The sequence below is a fragment of the Sturnus vulgaris genome, chromosome 6, assembly GCF_052056855.1.
Source record: "Sturnus vulgaris isolate bStuVul1 chromosome 6, bStuVul1.hap1, whole genome shotgun sequence".
Lineage (NCBI taxonomy): Eukaryota > Metazoa > Chordata > Aves > Passeriformes > Sturnidae > Sturnus > Sturnus vulgaris.
In genome coordinates this window covers 37,642,095-37,665,534 of record NC_142248.1, presented here as the reverse complement: position 1 = coordinate 37,665,534, position 23,440 = coordinate 37,642,095, and the positions used below count along the sequence as shown (strand labels likewise).

General features: G+C 35.9%; 2 long non-coding RNA genes across 2 annotated transcripts in view; one reads left to right on the top strand and one right to left on the bottom strand.

Moving 5' to 3' along the window:
• Positions 1–1,770: 1,770 nt before the first annotated feature.
• LOC148223432 (uncharacterized) overlaps positions 1,771–23,440 on the top strand; it is a 62,314-nt gene continuing 40,644 nt past the window's right edge. The window contains exon 1 of the long non-coding RNA XR_015804240.1: positions 1,771–1,909. This is a non-coding gene — a long non-coding RNA (uncharacterized LOC148223432). The remainder of the gene's footprint in view (positions 1,910–23,440) is intronic.
• The window catches only part of LOC148223431 (uncharacterized), a 115,125-nt gene continuing 101,052 nt past the window's right edge, over positions 9,368–23,440 (bottom strand). Inside the window, exons 3-4 of the long non-coding RNA XR_015804238.1 lie at positions 15,860–16,016; positions 9,368–13,481 (exon numbers count right to left, since the gene is read on the bottom strand). This is a non-coding gene — a long non-coding RNA (uncharacterized LOC148223431). The remainder of the gene's footprint in view (positions 13,482–15,859; positions 16,017–23,440) is intronic.

Here is a 23,440-nt window from a genome sequence, read left to right as displayed (position 1 = left end):
GAGTTAAGGTTTATCCAGGGGACCAGGGCCAGAGAGAATGGTGCACCTGCAATGTAAGCCTGAGGTCCACCTAGGAAGTTCAGCTAATAAATCTTGTTGGAAGGAGACATGACTGGATACAAATACAGCTCTGACAAAGTGGGCCAGGTTTGCATGCCCAAGCCAGAATTTAAATAGAGCTCCTGGACCACTTGGAAATGTTGTCACAAATGGCTGGAAACAGCCCTGGCATTAGATGTTGTTGGTCATTATTGTCTGTATTAATTAATATGTGGACTCTGGATTTCTGTTTGGGCCAACTTAATTTTGAAATGGACTTGAAAAACATAAATAATGAGAATGGACAACTCATGCAGAATGTTACTAAGGCATTGTACTAGTTTTAACTAGGATGGAGTTACATTTCTTCATAGTGGCTTCTCTGGGGCTAGATGTGCTCTGAATTTGTGATGAAAACAGTGCTAAGAACATAAGGATGTTTTTGTTATTGCTGAGCAGTGATTACACAACCTCAAGACCTTCTCCTCACACTGCCCCACCAATGAGGAGGTTGGGAGAGGACACAACTGGGACAGTGACCCCAGCTGACTCAAGGGATATTCCAAACTGTATGATGTCTTGCTCAGCAGTAAAACTGGATGGAGGTGTGTGGAGGCTGGATGGGGCTGGCAATACTTAGGGACTGGCTGGGTATCTGTTAGCTGGTGGTGAGCAATTGTTTTGAGTTTTTTTTTTTTCATCTTCTTTGTGTATTTTCTCTAAATTGTTACTAAATTTTCTTTTTCTCAACCTATGAAGTTTCCCATTTTCACCCTTTTGATTCTCACCCTTATTCTATTGGGGGTAAATGAGCAAGCAGCTATGTGACACTGAGCTGCCTACTGGGATTAAACCATGATAGGCATCTATACAGAGATTCAGAAATATTCTTTACAAATAATAACAAACACAAAAAAGTATCTAATAATATCTAATGATATTTAAAACATTTTTATCTGCTTGTGGCCACAGTTACCACAGTTGTTAACTATTAAAATGACCTACATGGAGGAATTCGGATGATGATCAAAGTAAAAGACAGGCTATTAAGCTGGACGAACCATTTGTGTGCTGATACCCAAATTCCAGAGAGGTGGGAAATACAAAAATAGTAACATTAAAACACTTTGTACAAATCTCTCGATATTCTTCTGCCTCAGTGAAGCAAATAAAAAGATCTTAAGAACAAGATTTTGCTGTATGTCATAGAGTTGAATCTTTTCAGGAAAAAAACTGCAAAGTGGTGCAACTCGGTATGTGACATTTATAAATTAGGATGTCTGCTTTCACATTTCTACTATTTCTGTGGGTTAATTTTTTGTCTTTATAATGCGGTGTTACTTGAAAATATGATATAATAATCTGTTTAAAATTTATTGTCTCTGCCTAGCATTTAGGAGTTAGAAGGGACATATTTGTTTTTGATAGTTCATCTCTTTTTCATGTCCAAATTGAGGTTTTTTTATGGTGTGTTTTGGTGCAATTTTTAGCAGTCTTTGTTCATTCCAGGATTTTGCTGCATTAAGTACAATGTTCTCATACATGTACTAGCATTCCTTCTTCCCACACGATATCAAAGGAAAGATTAATTTTGTATCAGATGAGTGAGACTAGTAACATAAAGGTGACTGCAGCTAAAACTCCTACATTTTCATTTTTATCATATTTAAGTTGGTATTTATAGAATGAACGAAGAGATCCAATTAATTGTACCTCCTGTTGATGCCATACAAGATTTTCTCCTTCTACACTTCTTACCTTTTATCTGCCATTTTTAGGATTTGTCATAGCTAATATAGCTGTATATTTTTATCTCAGTGTGGGAAGAGTTGAAAGACACACTCAGAAGGCGTCCTCAGGACTTAACCCTGTAAGTACCATGAATTTGTGGACTCATGAGGGTCCGCGTGCGGAAAGTGTCCATCTTCTGAGATGATGCGTATGCTGGATTTCTGATTTTCAGGAGCAATCCGCGCTGCCTTGTCAGAATGCGAGGAGCAGCTTCCACCAGCAGCGCTTCTGGCTTGCTCCCCCTAGGGCAGGCTGCCTGCCGCTGCACCGAGCCGGCTCTGCAGGGATCTTACAGAGCTCTGCAGGCCTTCCACAGCCTCTCTGCATGCACGGCACAGAATACACTCCTCTGCTGTGCTCACGTCCTGCGATCAGGCCACTTCTTACTGTGTGCTTTAAGAAGGATAAAATTTGGGTTTAATTATAATTGCCTGGGTCTACACTGAAACCCCTCAGCATGAAGCAGCCTCACCAGGTCTGTTTTGGTAGTCACGGTAGTTCCTGCAGTCAGGGTTTCCTGCCTTCAAAAGCTGTGATAGTCTAGAGGCCTCTGTCAGATCGATTCTCTCTTGGCACTTTAAAGTCTATCTTTGCATATGAGACATCTGAGCAATTTTGAAAAGTTCTTTAATAACAAAACTCTTTTTTGTTTGCCCAAGATAAAAGGAGAAATGCTTGCGGCACACCACTTATCTCCTACTACACCATGTTATCAGAGAGACATTACAGGGTCACGCCAGGCAAAGGCTTGCAAGGATGATGTTGGAGGGTTGGACCAAGCATAGAGAGATTTTGTCCTCAAATCATCTCCTAGAGTTATCTAGTCACTGAATGGCTTCTAGAGTTTTTCTAAGAACAAGCCTTGTGTATTTTGATTCAGAGAGTATTCCAGGAATAATCAAACGTGTGTGCAGAGTGAATGCTAATGAAGAGGACTTTGGAACAAAACAGGCAGTAATTCAAACTGATAGTGCAGGTGCACTCAAAACCTTATGTGTTGTAATGGAAGCCTTGGCTTCTGATTCAGCTGTAGATTCTACTGGCTGGTAAAAGTCCTGAGTCATAGAATGGGTTGGGTTGGAAGGGACCACAGTGGGTCATCTTGGCCAACCTCTCTGCTCAAGCAGGGTCATCCTAGAGCACATTGCAGTGAGCTGCATCCAGATGTTCTTGGGTATCTCCAGTGAGAGAAACTCCACAGTGTCTCTGGACAATCTGCTCCAATGCATGGTCACTGCACAGCAAAGAATTTCTTCCTCATGTTCAGGTGGAACTTGCTGTTCAGTTTCTACCCAGTGCCTCTTGTCCTATTGCAGCACAACTGAGAAGATTCTGGCTCCATCCCCTTGTCACCCTCTGTTGAGATACTGTTCAGATACTGTTAGACATTGATGGGATCCCCTCTCAGTTGTCTTTTCCTGAGGCTAAACAGGCCCAGCTACCTCAGCCCTTTCCTCATAAAGAGACACTCCAGTCTCTTAATCACCTTCGTAGCCCTTCAGCCGGACCCAGTCCAGGAGCTCCAGTCCAGTCGGTTTGTACTGAGGAATTCATAATTCTAAACTCAGTTTTTCAATATAAGAGTTATTAAAAATAAATCAACTTCATCAAACCAAAATATTTTTGCTTAGTCACATTTTAGAAGGTGTCAGCTCCATTTTTACTGAAGGTTTAAAAAAAATCAGATACTCTGAAAGAATTTTGACAGAGCAATTAAACATTGGCAAAGCTTATAAGCATTTCAAACCAGAATCTTACAATAGGAAGTGTTAGACCAACTTAACTGCAGATTTCTCTTCCATCTGTATTTGTATCATGCTGTATCATGTGTACTGACTATCTGGTATGCCTACAGACTTTGCCCCAATATTAAATTTGTTTGCATCTTATGTTCAATATTTATTTCAGAAATTTTGCAGATATGAATTGTATTTATATTTTATCATTAGTTCTTAGGTATGTTAGACCTTCTTTCGAACATCCAGAAACTGATTAGAAGCTGTACTGGGTAGACAATTACTAAGAAGTCATAAAACAAGCCTTTGACACAGATCTTTTGCCTGCATGCATTCCACAGAACCATGACACATAATATTTATACTTCATGGATTCTCTTCACAGAGGTTCATGGGTTTTTTTAAACTTTATGCTCCTTTCTTGCTGTCCGCAGTTTTTTTGCTGTGAAAATGGCATGTATCGATGTCAGCACAGCTGATTAATCACAACTCTTTAATTTCCCAAACCATCTCCCGTCTCCAGCATGCTGTGTATTCTCTGCTTTTGCTTTTATTCCTATTCTCAAATTTTTATTTCCAACTTTATCTGAAGACTCTTGGTTCATATGTTTCTTGGATGTGCAGAGAAGTATTCCATACACATGCAACAAGATGATTCGTGAACCATTTATGAAAGCTGTTCTTCTCTTCCTTTCATCCTTTTACTGTGGCTACCAAGGTAGTTTTATGGGCAGCCCTTTGCCTGTCTTGTGTTCTCTAATTTATGGACTAAATGCCCAGATTTCCTTATGTACTCCTTTTTTTATTTATTATTTTTTTAAAGGAAGAATCAACAGGCATTTGAACTAAAATTATCTGCCTTTTAATATAAATTGAAATGAAAAATCCCTGTTAGCAGAGAAAAGAAGCAGATTGGTAAGTGCCTGTTCATAATTCCCAGGGCACTTTACATTTAAAGCTTCTTTCATATATGTAAAGAGGATGATGGTAATAAGGTAAATAAAATGCATATGAGATAAGGTATGTAAGATATATAAATAAAGGTTTCTTTATATACATTTTTATAAAAATCCTATTCATCACCCTAAGTTAATTAGATTTTTTCTGACTGCACCAGTGTGGATTTGAATTTTAGTTCTGCTAAATATGTCAAGACATTTTAATATTTATCTAGAATGTCAGAAACTAGATGAACTAATGCCTAATCTTTAAAGTTTTTTTTAAAAATGTACTTGTATTATGGAACCAACAGAGATTTTAATTCAAGGCTGAAGCGTTATTGCACTGTAATTGAAATATTAATAGGGAAATGTCCTTTTCACAGAAAGATCTAGTTTTGTTATGTACTTCCCAAACAGTATGGTCCATATATTATATTCTTCAATTAAATGTTAAATTAGCTATATGCATAAGCTGTGGCCTAGAAACCAGAACGAGGGGAAAGTGACCCAAAGCTGAGCAACTAAATAGTAAAATTTATTAAGTATACGTAAGTTAAGGGATGCAAAGGCTTGCTAGTCACTGCCAAGAGTGTTCAAGCTCTGACAGTGCTTTTCCAGGTTCTCAGCTGTGTCTAGGTCAGTGTTGCTTGGCCTGAAGGATAAGGTTCATCACCTGATGCTGCTCCTTGCTTTCCTATGCATGCTGGTGGCTACAGAACGTAGGCTTGAGTGAACCTTGAATACATGTACCTTTTGGTACATCATGAACATTCAGGAGCTTCCTAGTCAGCTTCTTGATTATTCTGTAAATGTTACAGAGGAAGGGGAATTTTGATAGATGGCAAATTCAGATGCTTTGTGTTTAAGAGACCTTTTTATTGTCTAACATTAATTACCACCAGTAAACACTGATGGCTAATTAAAATGTCTTAGAAAAAGCCTGAGGGAATACTCTTTGAGCACAGCAACAGACTAGGGTTTGAATGATCTGGATTGTATTCTTAATTTGACCATTAATTTGCTGTGATTTTGGCAAATTAATCTCTGTGTTTCTTTTTCTTTTTCAAATCTTTTATCTCTCTCATCTATCTTTATGGCAATTTGTCTCTATAGTGCCTAGAATAAGGAAGGAGACAATCTGGACTGTGATTCTAACAACAGTGACAAGAAGTAGCTTTAAATACAAACTGAATTTCAATTGTTCTATTGAGGTATGATTGTAATAGGTTTTTATAGGTATTCAGAGATACAGAATTAAATTATATGTTCCACCACCTTTTACCTAAGGGATTTAATCCTGTCAGAGAGCAGTCTTTAGCATCTGTCTTCATGTTCTGTACAGACATGAAAGAAGATAAACCATGAAGATAATGTCCATGAATGTCAAGGAGGTAACAAAGTTGTATTTTTAAGAATTCTGACTCAACAATTTCACCTACTGCTAGACGTCTGCAGCACTTTTACATTTAGAATTCCCTTTCATTCCTGATACATTTTCAAAAATATTCTCATAAAAAACTCTTTCATATGATACTGACCTTAAGTTTGAAATTGACTGATTAATTATGTTTGAGATGTTAATTGCTAGGCTTACTCGAAATATACCCCGATGGTAATTTTTGTTTCACAAGAAGAAGCCTTCTACATGATGACTAATTTTTCTATCAGATTCGAGGTGATGAAGGCAGACTTTGAGTCTGCATTGAAATCCCCTGAATTTCATTTGGGTTCCCTGAAAACGCAAGTGTGGTTCTGTTCAGTAAACATTAAAAAACCTCTGATAAATTCAAAGCTCTTGGAGACTGCTGAACATGATGAGTTTTGTTGAGAACAGCAGATGACAGGCTTCCAGCAGAAAGGAGTTACAATCACTTGATTTTATCAATTTACTAATTCTTATTTTGAGAGTAGAGATGTTTTGCATCCATGCTGTATGTATGTATACAAAAAAGTTTTGTGCCTTGAGTGTGCAGAAGAAGAATGTCATATACTTCATGCAAAAGTTTGTGAAAGCAGTAGTCTGTCTCATTTCACTATTTTTTTCCCATTCATCTCAGGTTGGTTTTTTTTGTTCCTGTTGTCTTTTTGTGTGTTTAAAACTTAATCTAATAATTGGAAAAAACACCTGATGGACACTAATGGAAACTAACCACTGAGTCCATTGTCCCACTTGCACCTGGGTTTTAAAATTGTTTTGATGGGCTGACCCTTTAAAGCTAAAAGGATAATCAGTTCTCCTGGCCTACTCAACCTCGAGTTTGAAAATAACATGGCAGCTTTGTTAACCAGATTGCACAGGAAGAGCAGAGTCTCTAGACTGAGAGTGGCTATTATATTTTTGCTATTGAATGCCTGTCAAATAATACCTTTTAGTTACAACCCACTCGAGACAAACCTGACGCAGATACTTGGAGATGAAAAGCTGTGTATCCTATTACCAGTCACTTGAGCCATTCAGCGGCCATCTGCTGATTGGAGAAGAAAACATCATTAATAATGTATTTGTGGATTGTGCTCTAGCTTTTATGTTGCTATTAGTTCTTCCAGCATGAGCTATATCAGCATTATTTAGCTTCTGAGCTCCAGCATCTCCTTAGTAGCCATGGCAAGATTTTTTGTATTTTCTGTTTTAGGAGATAAAAGGAATTAAAGCATATGATGTGAAATTAGAATTGATCTACAAGTATGACTTTGCTTACTGTTTTCATAAGAATTTATACTATACTAGTAAGTTTTATCACCATTTCAAAATAGTTTTCCAAAAGAGGGAGTGTGAACAAAGAAGAGTAACTTGTATAATAGTTTACTGTAACTAAAACAACTAATCTAGTACTTGATAATATAAATTACTTAATGCTATGAAACAAGTAATGCAATGCTTTGGACTTAGGCTGTATGCTGACATAGATTGGTGCAAATCTGTTAAAGTCAATGCTAGAAAAATAGCCAGAAATATCTAGAGATTTTTTTGTTTTGTTTTGAACAGTTTTTTAACATTTTTAATTGACAGTTTCACCAGGCACAATACAATTATTGCATTAGAACTTAAGCCATTCAAACCCATAATTTGCTGTCTTATATTTTGGAGGAGATGTTTTGTTTTTAAATTGCTGAACAATATGATCTGAAAAGCTGTCAGATTAAAGCCTGCAGCCAAAACAAGATCGTGTTAGATATTAGTTTTTAATATCTCTGGAGGTGTTGCTTTTTTCTAAGTATTGATCTTTTTTTTACCTTACAAAGGATGGTTTGTATACACTTGGAGAATAATTATGTGCCTGCGAGAAAATGGCATGCAGGTTTCATCCTTAATCCAAGACATTTACAAAATAAAAGTTCTTTTTGGTCTATTATTTTTTTTAAATTAATTTTAATACCAGATATTATGACTGGCCAAAACCACCAAAGGCTTGACTCTTTACCTCTGCTACAGATCTCTGTAGGTTTTATGTCTTTGTGGCTTCAAGATTGTATTACTGCAGTACACAGGGACAGAGGAGCTATAGCTATGGCAACCAGTGCCTGGTAGGTAACTGACAGCATGAATTACAGCATCTCTAAGGATTCACTGCACACTGGTCTCCTTGCTGGTCTGATGGCTCATTTTGGTTTTGACCTTCAGGACAAGGACCAGCATCAAGGCTTTTTCTATTCCTATTCATCCTTCTGTAAGAAACTCTAAAGAGGTTATGTAGATAAACCGGTACAGATGGGTCTTAAACTGATTTATATGGGGATTTTCTTGCAGTCATATTTATTGTTATTCTTCAAGTGGGACAAATTGTGTATCATTTTTTCTAGTATCAGTATTGCTACATCTGCTGCACCCACTTTGACCATTATAACTATCTCATTCAAGCACATTGTTCACAGCCTTGGTTGACTCAGTGGTATGAGTAAATTCCTGAAGTCAAGCACAACTTCACATGTAGCTCTTATATTAAAGATGACATGGGTATTAAGGTGGGATATGAAACATTCTTGTTTTTATTATTTAGGTTATACAAAAAGTGTTTGAATTACAAAAGCCAGCTGCAATGCTGACATTAAAAATTCAGGACCTCCATGGTCACTGGCAATTGGAGAATGTTTCATAGCCATATCACAAAAACCAAGAAATTGAAAGGGGAAATATGAGAGAGAATAATTTCTTAATATCTCTGTGACTTGCTGATTAAATTTCAAGAATAATTATACTGATGTCCCTGGGTAATGTGTGAGTGGTCATGATCCAGAACCTGAAATTCAGTTTCAGGTCTCCTTGCCCAAAAAATCCACTTAATTCTGATTAAAATACTTCATAAATCAGAGTTTAGGAGCTCTGTTGACAATATATTTGGACTTCTTTTTTATGAAAGCTCTTGGCCATTTCTGTAAAGATCATTTGCCTGCAGTTATCTACTCACAGTTGCTTAATCATGTATATTTAAAAGCAAAATTGAATGTGCCTGAACACTTATACCTACAGCCAAATACCTTGTTAGTGCCGATATAATAACATTATGTAATAGTAATAACAATGATTTAATTGCACAACCCAGGACACATGTTGTGACATTGTATGCAATTAAATCGCTGTTGCAAATGTTTCAAGGAAAATGAAATTAATTTGTAAGAAAATGAGAACTGCAACCTAAACCAGTTTCAGCAGTCATAGCCAAAACCCCAAACTCTTATCTGAATGAAGGAGTTAATAGTATAGAAGATCTGATATATTTGGTGGATTTCTTTAGAATGCAGAGATCACACACAGAATTTTATTGGTTAAATATAATCTCAAACAGTAAAGTGTAAAGTTTGATTATTAACATATTAATACAAAACTTTGCTAACATGGGAATAAAATACATTTATGAAAACAATCACAGTAAGGTGATTAGAAATATAATGCATAATGAAGCAGTTCACAGGAAAACCCCCTGTTAAATGTTTTTAGAGTTTTCTGGGTTCAAAATTAATTAAATTTGCTTAATTTTAAATTAAGATTGCCTAATAAAATGGTATTCCTAACTGATTTAAATTAACTCTATTTGAAAGAAGAATGCTTCAGTTGTGGTGTGACAAAGCAGAAACATTTGGGTACTTTTGTTTTTAGTAACTACTATTTACTTTTTTTCTAGTGACTGGTTTTCAATACTGTGAAAAAACTTTTAAGAAGTTGTTAGTAGAGTTTCCAACACTGGGTGTTGCTCAATATTATTGATGAAATGACAGCTAAGAAAGAACCCCATCAAGTATGGGGACAGATCCTTCTCAATTATTAATAGCTTTTGTATACACCTAGTACAGATCCCTTTTCCTAAAAATGTCATATTACTGTTGCTAATAACGTGAGTGGACCTGTCAGACGCAATACTAATTTCCTAGTTTGTATTGATTTTATTAAGATTGCAAATGACTAGAGATTTTTGTCTCACAACAGTTTAGGATCATACAATAATTACAAATGTGTAGGAAAAGTAGAATATGCTCAAAGAGATAATCCATGATAACATATTACTCTTGTCAGTTTTTTTCTCATGAATAATACATGACAGGCATCTTTAAATTTACTGAAAACCTTTGGTAAAGAAGGTTGGTTTCACAGCCTTCTTGGTGAGTCTACTGCTCGACAGAATTATCATTATATATATTTAAATTCTTTTTAATGTACTATTTAATTAATACTTCTTGTGCTTCTTCCAGTCCTCCTTCTAGTGAATACATTGGGCAATAAATGATCATCTTTTTTATAAGTACCTTTTTCATGTCTAAGGAGAATTAAAGTTCTGTGCTCTCAGATTCTTCATCTCTCTCATGGGTTGCATTTTCTAAGCCACATGTACTGTTGGTTTTTTTCTCTAAATACTAAAAATTGCTACCCTTATGTACCTTTTCAATTAAAGCAATACGAGTTGACTGTGTTCCGCTGTGGATTCCCACTGCTGAAAACAAATATGTAAAATGTATCCTGGTCCTCTCCATATCATCACCAGACTAAAGTTAGATTTTGATTTTTTTTCTCACAGAAATTAGAATTTGTATTTTGAACATGGAGAAACTTACAGATGTAGTGTATCAGGTAGAACTGTGGGGGATGACTGAGACAGTATCTCCTCCTTTTCTTTCTTATTCCTGATGGCAGCAATTCATTATTTATTTTATTTAATACAGCATATTCCTGAAGCTTGCACAGGTTTTTCTCCTAAGTGTGATCTACACATTTTAATTGAAATCTGCAGCTGATTTGTCTCTGCTCTGTTGAAGTGAAGGTGTAAGTAATGTATTAGAGGAGTGAGTTTCTGATTCCCTGCTACTGCCATAAATGAGTATTCCCGAGTTTAACCCGGTCCTCAGGACACCGTCAATCAGTTTTCAACTCTGATACCTGTAACTCTCACACATATCAAGTACCACTACAAAAGAATTCAGTTACCTGCTTTATGTCAGACCCCTGCACCAAGGCTATATCCTTCCAAGAGATTCCCAGGTAGCACACTCAGCCTGAGGTGCATTAATCTCATTTACTTGAAAACAAATAACATATTAAATATTACTAAGATTACATATGAAATTCAGTAAGAATAAGCTAATAATTATGCCAAGTGATTTTGCTCTCTTGTTTTTATTTTAAAAAAGGCTTCAGGGAAAAAAAAATCCTTTATTGAAATATAATTTTTTCCCCTGGCTTTAGAAAACAAGCAACTTGAACTTTACAGTGATTTCATGTACTCATTGCACTTAACGTGTGCGCATAGTCATATGGCAACACTATCCTCTAGTGGCAGAATGTGTTAACACAAGGCTGCAGCTACAGCAGTGGGAACTGGTTTACGTGCGTTGAAAAAATGGGATGTGGTCGTTATTATTCATAAATTCAGAGTTTATGTAAATTAAGATTTACATAACACAACAAGGAGCAATTAACGGAACGCTGCATACAATGTGATGATAATATGTGCTCCAACCACCAGCATCAGCAGCACTACATATATTTTATGTCACTATCAGAATACATATAAATATATGTATATATATAGGTATATTTATATAATTTCCTGTGATTTTCCAGAATATTGAATTTATGTAATTGTATTCTGCTCTGGTCACTTTTTCATGGATATGGTGTTTAACACAGCTGACCACCAGCAGGTTCTTAGTCTCCTCTTTAACACTGCTGTTAAAATCAAACTCTCATGGTGAGAGTGTCTCTAGATATTGTTATCCACAAGCACATAAATATTCTTAATTTCCCTTTTTTTTTGCTTGAAACTTCAAAAATCCAGTGTATGGCTTTAGGAAAAATAAGGAAAGGAAAAATTTAGTGTAAGAGAACAAACTCTGAGATTTCAATGCTTCAGCTTTTAAAATTTACCCACTAAAAGGGCTGGTCCAGACTGAAAGTGTATTTGCTTACTGTGAGTATAGATAATACAAAAAATTAAATTATTTCTCACTCATCCTCTAAAAATGTACCTCCTCTGGAAGTTTGGAAATTTATCTATGGTAAAAATCCTATGTCATCTTTTTTTGGGCTTTTTGATTGGTGTGGGTTTTTTTTTCCTGTGTGTTTCTGTTGTTAGGGTTTGTAGTTTTTTGGAATTTTTTAGTATTCTGACACATTTTGAAGAAATTTTATCTAAATATTTCATCCTGTATTTTGGGAATGAGGAGGTTTTGATGCTTCCCCTTCATGCATGCCCCACATAGATCCAAGGCCAAAACCAAAACCAGAGAAGACCCAGTTAAAGACACAACTTTAGCTTTTGGTATGGAGTGATTACTGCAAATGAGAAGCAGAACAGATGGGGATGAACATGTTCATATTTCCACTGTTCTGATTTTACTTTCAAAGACCAATTGACACACAGCCAGCTCACGTATATATCAGGTCTAGTTCAAGGACCACAGACCTGGCTTAACAATGCTTCCATTTTTCTTGTCCATACCCGGATTTAGCAGACATGTTTTAGGAGGTGGCATAAATGCCTTTTAAATATTACCATTTAATGCTCCATAAAATGTAAAGACTGGATACTAAAGGGATTCTGCTGGCATTGATATATATTATATCATTCATATAACTTACTTTTTATAAATTAATTGTTTTAATTTACAAGTGTATCTGTTCCTACTCTGCCAAGCTGCTTTTCAGTTCTGTACAAAGAATTCAAAGTAAATACTTTCTTAATTTCCATGTGAATTGTCCTTAAAAAACAAAAGCAAAAATAAGAACATAAAAATGCAATATTCTTTTCTCCAGCGCTCAATTTATATTGCAAAAGTTTTGCAGTCCCTTTTTTTTTCCCTCTGAGGTCTGTACTTGGACCAAAGGAAATACTTGATTTGGACAGTTCATGTGCACAGAGAGAAGTCATTGTCTTGTTGCCTTTGTTCCACAATCCACTTGAGCAGTGTTTGCTATAGCCATATAAACTGCAATATGAAAACATCAAATTTGTGACAACATAATCGTAGCCACAGAACAATAACTAGTCAATAAACAATTCTCTTGAATGAGGAAACAGCTGTTTTCAATGTGTCAATAAGAACTAGTGGTACTATAAGTAGTGCACCACTGAGGGTCAGATGTAACTATGCAATGAATGCTGTTATTTTAAAAACATCATGCAAAGAGTTCAGATGTTACAACACTGGAAAGGTCTTAACTCAGGGGCTTACACTGAGTTGTGGATCTTCTTGCTTCTAACTCATGAGTTTAATTCCAGCTCACATTGCTGGTGACAAAATATTGTATGTCAGAGCATAACACTGGGTTTCGTGAATTAACCATATGTGTCCAGTCCTCAAAAATTCAATTAGAAGTTTACATTGCAGATTGGCCAATGATAGAAAACATCAATCAGTGATTTTGTTGGCAATGTTTGAAGTGCTAGTGAAGATTGACTTGTTTTTTCCTCTAGTTTTTCTCTGAAGGTTGAGCATTGTCCATGTGAAATACAGAGAAGTCACAGAATTTCTGCCTCTTTGTATTCTGCAAATAAATAAAGAAATGAAAAGTTATGGCCAGAAGAAATAATACCCAGATATCCTGGGGAAAGGCTTTCGAGGATCTGTAAAAGGGAACTGTGTGTTTGTGACAGGCTGTGATCTGTTTATATGATGACAGGTCCTACATCACAAGGGACCAAAATAATACTCTTTATCTCTTGAGCTGTGTCAGTATAAGTCTGTGTTGTAGAAAGAGTAAGAAAAACCCAAAAACTTAAGTCCCACATCCTCTTCAATAGGTCAGTGCCACCAGGTGAATCTGTTTCCTGTTTCTATTTCCACTTGCCTGACTCTCTTGAATTCTATATTTCTTGGTTCTGTGTATCCAGAACTAATAACATAAGAAAGTGAAATTTTAGTATTATATGGGTTATTATGTATTTTAGTGTTCCTGTTGGCTAAAACCAAATTAATTTGATATTATGTTACTGAAAATTGTACACACTTGATGACTGTGTTTTTTTAAATATTATTTTCTTATATGTATGTTTTTTGCCCTTTTAAAATTTTCTTCTGGAAAAAATACTGTTTATGTAATAAGAAGTACAATGAAACCAAATGTTAATTACAATTTGCAGTGCCACATGTTCATAATTGCAAGAATCTCACCTTAAATACAAATGTAGGAATTTAAGAATTAGTCTGAAACATTTGGAAACGTATTAGGCTATGAAGTATCATGGTTTATTGTTTTGGGTTCCAGTGCAGTTATCTCAGTGTTTCATTGAAGTATGGAATAGACACTAGAAAAAATCTGTAATAAACACAGATTTTCTTATCCAATATCCTGTTTTCAAATGGAGCTCGGCTGCTAGCTCTGTAGAAATGAATTAGTAGGACAGACAACACAGGAAGAATAGCAAAAGTTCCTTGGATAATATCCTTCTGTGTTGACCTATAACATGGCTCATTTTATCTGCTCCTTTGAAATTCGTGCTGCTTGCTGATTTGCACATAAAGAGAGTCCAATAATGGCAATGTTCACTTCTGTTAGAAATCTGTGAAGAAATACAGGAAATAAAAATCATCAGATGTATTTCTCACAGGCCATGTGCAGGTAATAGCTGCACACCAACGATCTGGAGAATGTGAACTTGCAGTCTGGTGCAGTTTAAACTCTGTTCCCACTAATAACCATGTGAAACAGCCCCTGTCATGGTGTAATGATGTACTGCATGCAGTGCTTGGAATATTAGATCTTTCATATGGTGAATGTGTCACTTTACAGATGGCTTCACTGAATGCAATTCAGTAGGGCAGGTGTTCTCCAGTGAATAAGGTTATTATCTTTCCCTGAACAGGGCAGCACAGAGTTCTGTGTCTAAGAAATGGTGCAGGCAAAATATCTCTGATTTTCTGGAGTTTGACTGAAAACATAAGAAAGAATAATTCAGCATGTAACAGAGGAGGGGATGATTAAATACATTGAAGGAATTGACTTTGATTTGCAGAGTGTGTTTTTCAATGCAATTTCAATTCCATCAGTGTGAAATATACCTTCTCTTTCTTTTCACTTTCTCTCCACACTATTCCATACATCTGGAAGCAATCAGTCAAAGGGCCTTGAGATCTCAAGTCAGAGAAAGCAGACCAACTGTATGTGGCAGAGCTATAACAACAAATCTGAAAACCTTTCTTCATTAATTTCAGTCGCTGTAATTTAGATTTGATGCAAAACTTATTAGGTATCAGCACAGTCTTATGTGTATTGCTGCCCAAGCTAAATATCTGGAAAGTATTAAGAATTACTTTTTAATATAAATTGAACAGACAGATAATATAAACATGTTCTGAGAATTTGAATAGGCTGCTAAGTGCCTGAAGTACTATGAAGTTTAGCTGTAAAATAGTTTTTATACTATAGAACTATAGAGAGCAGAATCCTTTTTTCCAGTCAGGTTCTGCACCAACTGCTTAATCTTTCTAGAATAAAAGACCCTCGTGATTTTCCATAAAATGAAGTCAGGAAAAAAAAAAGTGTACAAAAATAGCAATTCTACTACTAAATACTTTATTTTATATAATGGTATATTTTTTGTATAAATTCATGAGCTATAGTTTTTGAAAATTAAATTGTTTTCAATGTACACCTTTGTGGGATTTGTGAGGCAGGTACAGGCAGGTTCAAACTGACGGAGATTTTTAATCTTGTATGAGTAAAAGAGAAGTTCACTGGAGATGTTAAAAAAGAAGGTGTGTTCTTTCTCATTTCTTAATAATATTACATACTGTCAGTAGTATGAAACAACAAAACTACTCATTAGTTACCAAGTAGAAGAGAAGGCCAGAATATGGCCACTTAAAAATTAGTTTTCATACTTGTTGAACTGGGACTATAAGAATAAGAGAATAAGTACTCACCGTTGTGGAAATCATTCATTATCTGGCTCTGGGAGCCATTTGCTATTAAATGTAATGCCTTGCGTTTTAAACTGAGAACCTTTCGATGTGAGAGGGGAGTTGTTTCTTCAGCTGGGAAATGGCGCCATTCCTGGGTGCATTTTTTTACTGCCTTTCTCTGAAAGAGAAGTTGCTGAGTGCAGGAGTGAGTGAAGAATATGATGCTAAAGTCATCAACATTGATTTGTGACGAGAGATCATATTTCTATATTTGAATAAGTTAACAAATGAAACTGATATGAAATAAGAACAAATTTCTAAATTAAGCAAGAGTTCTAAATATTTTGGTCAAAACATTGTGTAACAAAAGTGCTACCAGACAGAGGAGTCACACAGCTTTTCCAGGGAGTGCCTATTTCTGTATTGCAGCAGGTCTCTCCTGGGAAACAGTGCTACAAAAATTGCTGGTAATGGAGTGTGAGAGGACTAAGTGCTTTAAGAATTAGAAGCATTTTGCTTAAACCAAATAAGGCTGTAGTGTTGATATAATAATCTAAAGTAACATTAATTCTTTTTTTTTTTCTGAATAATTATGTCACTTCCTCTTCAGGACAGGATACTCATTCTTCTTAATATTATCTTTAAAAAGCAATCATTAAATTCCACATTCCTTTACAGTTTGAGAACACAAACTTATGAATAGAGGAATCAGCAACATAAGTCAAATAGTACTTTAAAATATATTTAACTTTAATACTAATCTTACATGCTGCATGGTTTTTTTTCTTCTTTAGCTAATAAAACAAACTCATGGCTTCTGATATATTGTATGACAGTTAAAAATATCCCATGGGACTCTATATTGTAACCATTCTTTCATTACATGTCTGTTGTTTATAATACCATATTTCAAAGCAGTTTACTACACAAAGGAAAAACATTAAGTAGATACTTTGAGAGATTTCATGCAAAAAAGTTTGTTATTGATCACATTTCTTTTGAGAATGGAGAACATGACTCCATGATATTTTGTCTGGTAATCACAACAAACTGCAGTTTCTTCATTACCTTCCAAAATGTTTCCTGTGCCTGGACCCACCTACTGTGAAATTATTTTACCCCTAAGAGTGTCTCAGATAATTTTCTTGCCAAAAAAATATTTTTAGCACCTTACATTCTGTTCTTTAAAAGTATCAGAGAGGGTGAACTACTAAGCCAAATTCCCCTCAGGATTTTAGAATGTGACTCTGTAATCTTGTGTAAAGAGGCATTAACAATATTAGTCACAGTACTCTGCTTTCTCTGTATTCTTAACTAGTCCCTGATGTGGCTGCTCTTTCACAACCAGAATTCTCACTGGCATTTACCGATTTATCAAGTCATTCTAAAAAAGAATTGAGATTTGCAAAAGAGTACTCCTGTTGCTAAAAGGAACTGCATATTTTATTGTTATTTACTAGAGCATACAAGTTGCACAAAAAACGTCAGAATTTTGAACACATGATATTTCATAGTAGGAGATGCCTGGGTGGGGACCAAGAGCAGGATTTTATATTTCTGAGCTTCACTACAGTAAATAACCAGATTTATATGTGAGCACTGCCTCTGTAAGAATGGTATGATAAAACTGATGAAGGATGATTCAAAATATGTTAATGATAATGGGCTGAAGGATGAATCAAAAGATGTTAATGATAACGGGCTGAGTTTTTTGGCAAAGGACCAGAGGGAAGAACCATAGAACTTCCAGATTCTAAATTCAGTTTTACATCAGCCATTGCAGCATTACAGAAAGACCAGTCAAATTCTCCACCTTAGTTATAATCTATATGAGGCAGTCCACCAGCTGCAATTGTTTTACTCATTTTCTGTGCTTGATCCTCAGTTCATAGAATCATAGAATGGTTTGGTATGGAAGGGACCATAAAAGTTGTCTAGTCATTAACTTAGACTGTAGGAGCTGATTGTACTGAATGGATCACAAAATGTGCCTCCAAAGGTGTCTTAGAGTAACTGACTTATACAAGGAATTGTTTAATGGAATGTGTTTTCCTTTCATTTTTATCAGCTGAAGAAAAACACCTGGATGAGGAGCCCAAGACTTGATCCTTACCGTGCTCTCATTACCCTTTCATTCCTTTTTTCTGTTATTGTGGATTTTGAGTAGACACAAACAGTCTGCAATTGAAGAATCAGGTGCTTTTTAGAGTATGTTACAACTTCCATTTTTCTTGAGTGTTCATATTTGAGCTTCCCTTAGTATTTATTTGACTGCTTAGAATTTTTTAAATTTGATTTAGTCCATTTAACATAGTAGTAAATGCACAGTTTTTTTTTTTTTCCTGAATTGCCTCTTTGTTCCTTGACTTCCTTACTGATTTCAGTGAAAAACAAAAATTGATTTCATATTACAAGAAGGATGCTGAAAACTGAGTGATATCAAGAATGAGGCGAACGATGAATGAAAGATCATTTGCTATTAAAATTTAGAGACCTAATATCCTTAGGCATTCTGGATATATGTGCTTGTGGCTTCTGTAACATTATGGAGTGTGTTCCAGATTGAAGTATTTTTATTTTCTTGTAATTGTTTTGGCCTAATATTTTTGTGTGTATTTGAATGTGAAAATGGTTTTTAGTTTGCAAACTCATTACATTTAAATGCTTCAAAACTAGGGACAGATATCAATAATTGTTTTACACAGTATAGATTAAAAAGTATGTTTTCATCAAGGTGAACCAATTGCCTGTTTTGAGATCAGCAATAGTGCAGCAATGTCAAATTTGAGAAGACAATGGTCAGTATTTGGTAGTATTCCTACCACTGATTCATTAGAAGGAGTGAGCTGTGGCATATGTTAAAATGCAGCTCCTACATGGGATAAGAATAAATTCTGATCCAAAACAACCATTAGACCATTCAGCTTTACTATTTGCCTCCAAGTCTCTCTAGTGAGCATTGTTCATATCTGTCTTTAAAGTATTTTTAAACAGATTGTAGAATTCTATCTCCTATATTGTACTTAAAAATAGAAAATCATTGTAGTATATAAGGCAGACTTTGGGAAAGTCGTGTTGCTACAGGGTATAGCAACACATCTTTTTATTTTAGTTCATTTGCTGAATTGTATTTAATGTGATATAATGTTATATTGTAACATCATCCAGCATCTGTAATGTATGTCTTGGTGTGCACACCATAACTTTTTCTGACAAGCATTCAGGAGGCATCTACTGTATCTTACTAATATAAAAATACATCCTGATTTATTAATGCATTAGTACTAATAAGGCAGTAGATATGGATTATAGTGAAAATAACAATAGTAGGGACTGCTGCTAAGCAATTTCTAGTGCCAATTTTTCCAAAAAAGAGATGATTCTATGAATGGAGTTCTTAAAATATTGAATTTATACATTAATATGTGGGCAATGTTCTCATTTTCTCACTGAGAATTTATTTGCTGATAAACGATCTCATGAGACTTGTTAAATAAGGAGTCTGCAAGTTGTATGCAGCAATTTAAATGTATTTAGTGGCAACAATCTGAGAATGTGTATGCACTTAAAAATATTAATATAGTAAATATCTGATTACTCTGATAAGAATATTATATCTCTTGCAGATGAACAGAAAGAGGCCTGGAAAGGAGGTGTGGTAGTCAAACACTAAAAAGGAGATCTGCTGAAGAAGTTGGGAAACCAACTGTTGTTAACCTGAGTGTGAAATACTGCAGTAGGGGTGCTCTTCCCTGTCTTGCTAGCTGCTTTCTTTCCACAGCTACTAATGGACTTGTGGAAAGATGAAAACTCAATTCATATTTAATTTACTTGGAAGCAAAACACAAAGTGATTATACTTATGTACACAACAAAAAAAATTTAAAAATTAAACAATTAATGTCTCTCAAATGGAGGACAACATTTTCTTTCTTTTACCTAGCTTCTTGAAATTAGAAACATTCTTGATAAAAAGCCAATAATGAAAAATCCTTCTGCATTGCTGTTTCCACAATTCAGATTCCAATCAGATAAACTTCTGTCCTGGCTCTTCTAAAACTTTGTGGGAAATGTATAGATTACTTTAATAACAAAAATTTAAAGGAGTTGATGAGCTAAATGTCTACATAGTTAAATGCAGTATGACCCCTAAGAATACAGTTCAAAACATTTGAACTCATACTTGCAAGCTTAGCTGCTAAAATGGGATTCCTTAACAGCTTTGTAGGGTCACAGTCAAATTGCTGACTATCTTCCAAAAAGCTCAAGTCACTTTTGTTTTGATATCTAAACATGCATTTAATATTTCAACCATTGGGCACTAGTGGCTGATTTGTAGGAAATTTTAATAGTTCATTTGATGATCCATAAATGAAGAAGGCTCATGACTTTTTAATGTGCTTATCACACCATTTTGTAAAACTTCTGTGCATGAACTACTGAATGCTGCTATGGTGTCTATGAAGTCCTGGATACAGACAAATATCTTAAGTGACTGTCAGAACAAGCTCTAGATATATATCATTCCTCTTTCCCACTAATCTAATGCTTGTGTTGAAAGAGAACCTAAAGATACAGGCAGAATGTTTTCAGTTTAGACACATTACCAGTCTGAATAAAATTAGAATAACTAGATGACAAAATAAACTCTAATCTACATTTTAGAATCACAATCAATGAGAATTCAGAACTGATATTTTAAAACTTAAATAGACATTTCCTTACTGACTACAATAGAACAATATCTCAGGGAAAAATTATGTATTTACTAAAGAATTTCCCAACCTTGCAAATTCAAGTGAGAATTCTATTGTCTTGGTTTTCGGAATTTATTTCTAAAATTAATGATATAGAATACAGAAACTGCATTTAGTAACTTGGGAATAGATGCTGCATAGGACTTCAAGGAAAGATAGCAGTAGCCATTGGTGGAGTTTGGACAGTATTTGTTGTTGCAGGGGAACATTATTAGTAGAACTGATAAAAACAGAACTAAGCAAAAACAAGGGGTCAAATAAGGATAAAGAGCCACATCCTGCAAAGTGCTGAGCATACTTTGAAGCGCTGCCCTTAACTCCTGTTGACTCCTGCATGCAAGGAGAGTAGATTCAAAGAACGTGTGTATGTGCATGTGTGTGGAATCAAAGAACCTTATTTGAACCTGTCTTTGGGTTATAGCCAAGGACTTTAAGTCAAGACGATAGTCAGATGCCTGGGCTATGGAGTTACTTAAAGCAAAAGAAAAAAAAAAGGAGTATAGCTGCTTTGGTTTTGATCTTGTTCATGTGATAAAAGTTCCAATAGCTTTCGATCCTGCTGGCAGGTCCAAAGACCTTTTCTCATTATATTTATATAAATGTTAATAACTATTTCAGTTTTATTAATGATGGCAAGATTTGAACTCATTAAAGGTGGGAAATTTGTGGGATTAATTTGCTCCAGCTCCTATTTGCCAAGAGAGCATTTTCCCAGCATTATTCTTTCTCCATATATATTAACTTTGTAATTGTGGATCAAAGCCTACTCAGCTTTGGATGTATTAAGTGAATCTTACTGAAATAGAAACTCAGAAAGGCGTTTTCTGCCAAAAAATGTAAGTGGAGAAGTCACGATTGAGTTCAGCTTATTAAATCTGTTTACTCAGTGTGCCTAAGTCATACTGGAATTTAAAAGAAAAAATAAAACATGGGTATGCTTGGGCTGCGGGACATAACAAGAAGTATATTTTAGAAGAAGTAGTCCTGGGGTAAAGGTTTGAGAAACATCAACAATACAGAGCGATAAACAAGACCTCATAAATATATTGCTTGGAATAATACGTGGCTCTATGGGATGAAAATTATTCAGGAATTGTGAAAAATCAGAACTTTAAAGGCTTGTACTTTATGTTCATATGAATATAAGAATTCCATCTGGTCCTGTATCCTGTCTCTGAAAATTGCTGATACATTTGTTCTTTCAAAAGAAGGTGTAAAAATGTACAGGAAACTACTGTGGCTGGCATTTTCCTGAACTCTAATTGCTAATCTGATTCAACTTTAGATAGCTCTTTCCATAAAAAGAAATATATATAAAATAATAATAATTGTAAGTATCTGCTCTATTTAAATTATTTTTATATTAATATTTACATGTAAGTTCTTGACCCCATTTACTTTATGTAATTTAAAATATCAGATCAGTCACATGAAATGAGACTAAAGAGCAGTATAGCTTCGTATTGCTTCTCACTTGGTATGTGATAATTCTGTTGATGAGCCTTATTATTTGCAGAGCAACAAAAATTATTATTCTCTGTTTGCTTCGTTAATTGCATTAATGCCTTTAGTTATCCTAACATTAATATTAGTCATCTTTTGCTTTCAATCTTCTGGATTTTTTTAAAGTGAAGCGTCTTGCTGTGTTTTGTTTTTCTTCTTGTAGAAACAGAGAATGATTAGGGTTGGAAAACACTACTGAGGTCATCAAATCCAAACATTAGCATAACAGTGCCAGGTCCACCACTAAGCCATGTCCCTAAGCACCACATTTACATGGTTTTTGCACACTTCCAGAGATGATGATTTCACCACTTCCCTGGACAGTCTGTTCCCATGCTTGACCACTCTTTCTGTGAAGAAACTTTTTCTAATATCCAATGTAAACATCCCCTGGCACAACTTGAAGCTATTCCCTCTTGTCCTATTACATGTTTCCTGGGAGAAGAAAGTGACTTGCACCTCACTACAACCTCATTTTGGGTAGCTGTAGAGAGCAACCAGGTCTCCCCTGAGCCTCTTCCTTTACAGGCTAAACACCCCCACATCCCTCAGCTGCTCCTCAAAGGGCTTGTGCTCCAGACCCTTCACCTTCACCCTTCACTGCCCTTCTCTGGACATGCTCCAGCCCCTCAATGGTCTTCCTGAATTGAGGAGCCCAAAACTGGACACAGCACCCAAGGTGTGGCCTCACCAGTGCTGAGTACAGGGGGATGATCCCTGTCCTGGTCCTGCTGGCCACACTATTGCTGCCACAGGCCAAGATGCCTTTGGGCTTCTTGGCCACCTGGGCTCACAGTGGCTCAAGTTCAGCTGCTGTTGACCAGCACTCCTGGTCCTTTTCTCTAGGGCAGCTTTCCAGCCACTCTGTCCCCAGCCTGTAGCACTGCAGGAGTTGTTGTGACCCAAGGGCAGGATGTGGCTCTTGGCCTTGTTTTAACCTCACTCCATTGGCTTTGGCCCATCAATCCAGCCTGTCCAGATCCCTCTGCAGAGCCCTCCTGCTCTCCAGCAGATCACACCTGGTGCATCAACAAATTGACTGAGGGTGCCCTCAATCCCCTCATCAGATTATTGATGAAGATATTAAACACGACTGGCCCCAAGACTGATCCCTGGGGAACACCACTTGTGACTGGTTGCCAGCTGGATGTAAATCCAGTCACCACCATTCTCTGGGCCCAGCCATGCTGCCAGTTTACTGCCCAGTGAACAGAGCACTCATCCAGGCCCTGAGCAGTCATGCGAAGCTGTTCCATACTTTTATTTGTCTTTGAAACTGTTTTTATAGTTTTATAGACACTACTGTATAGTAGAAGCTAAAACTCCTTTTTGAATCCTGGTAC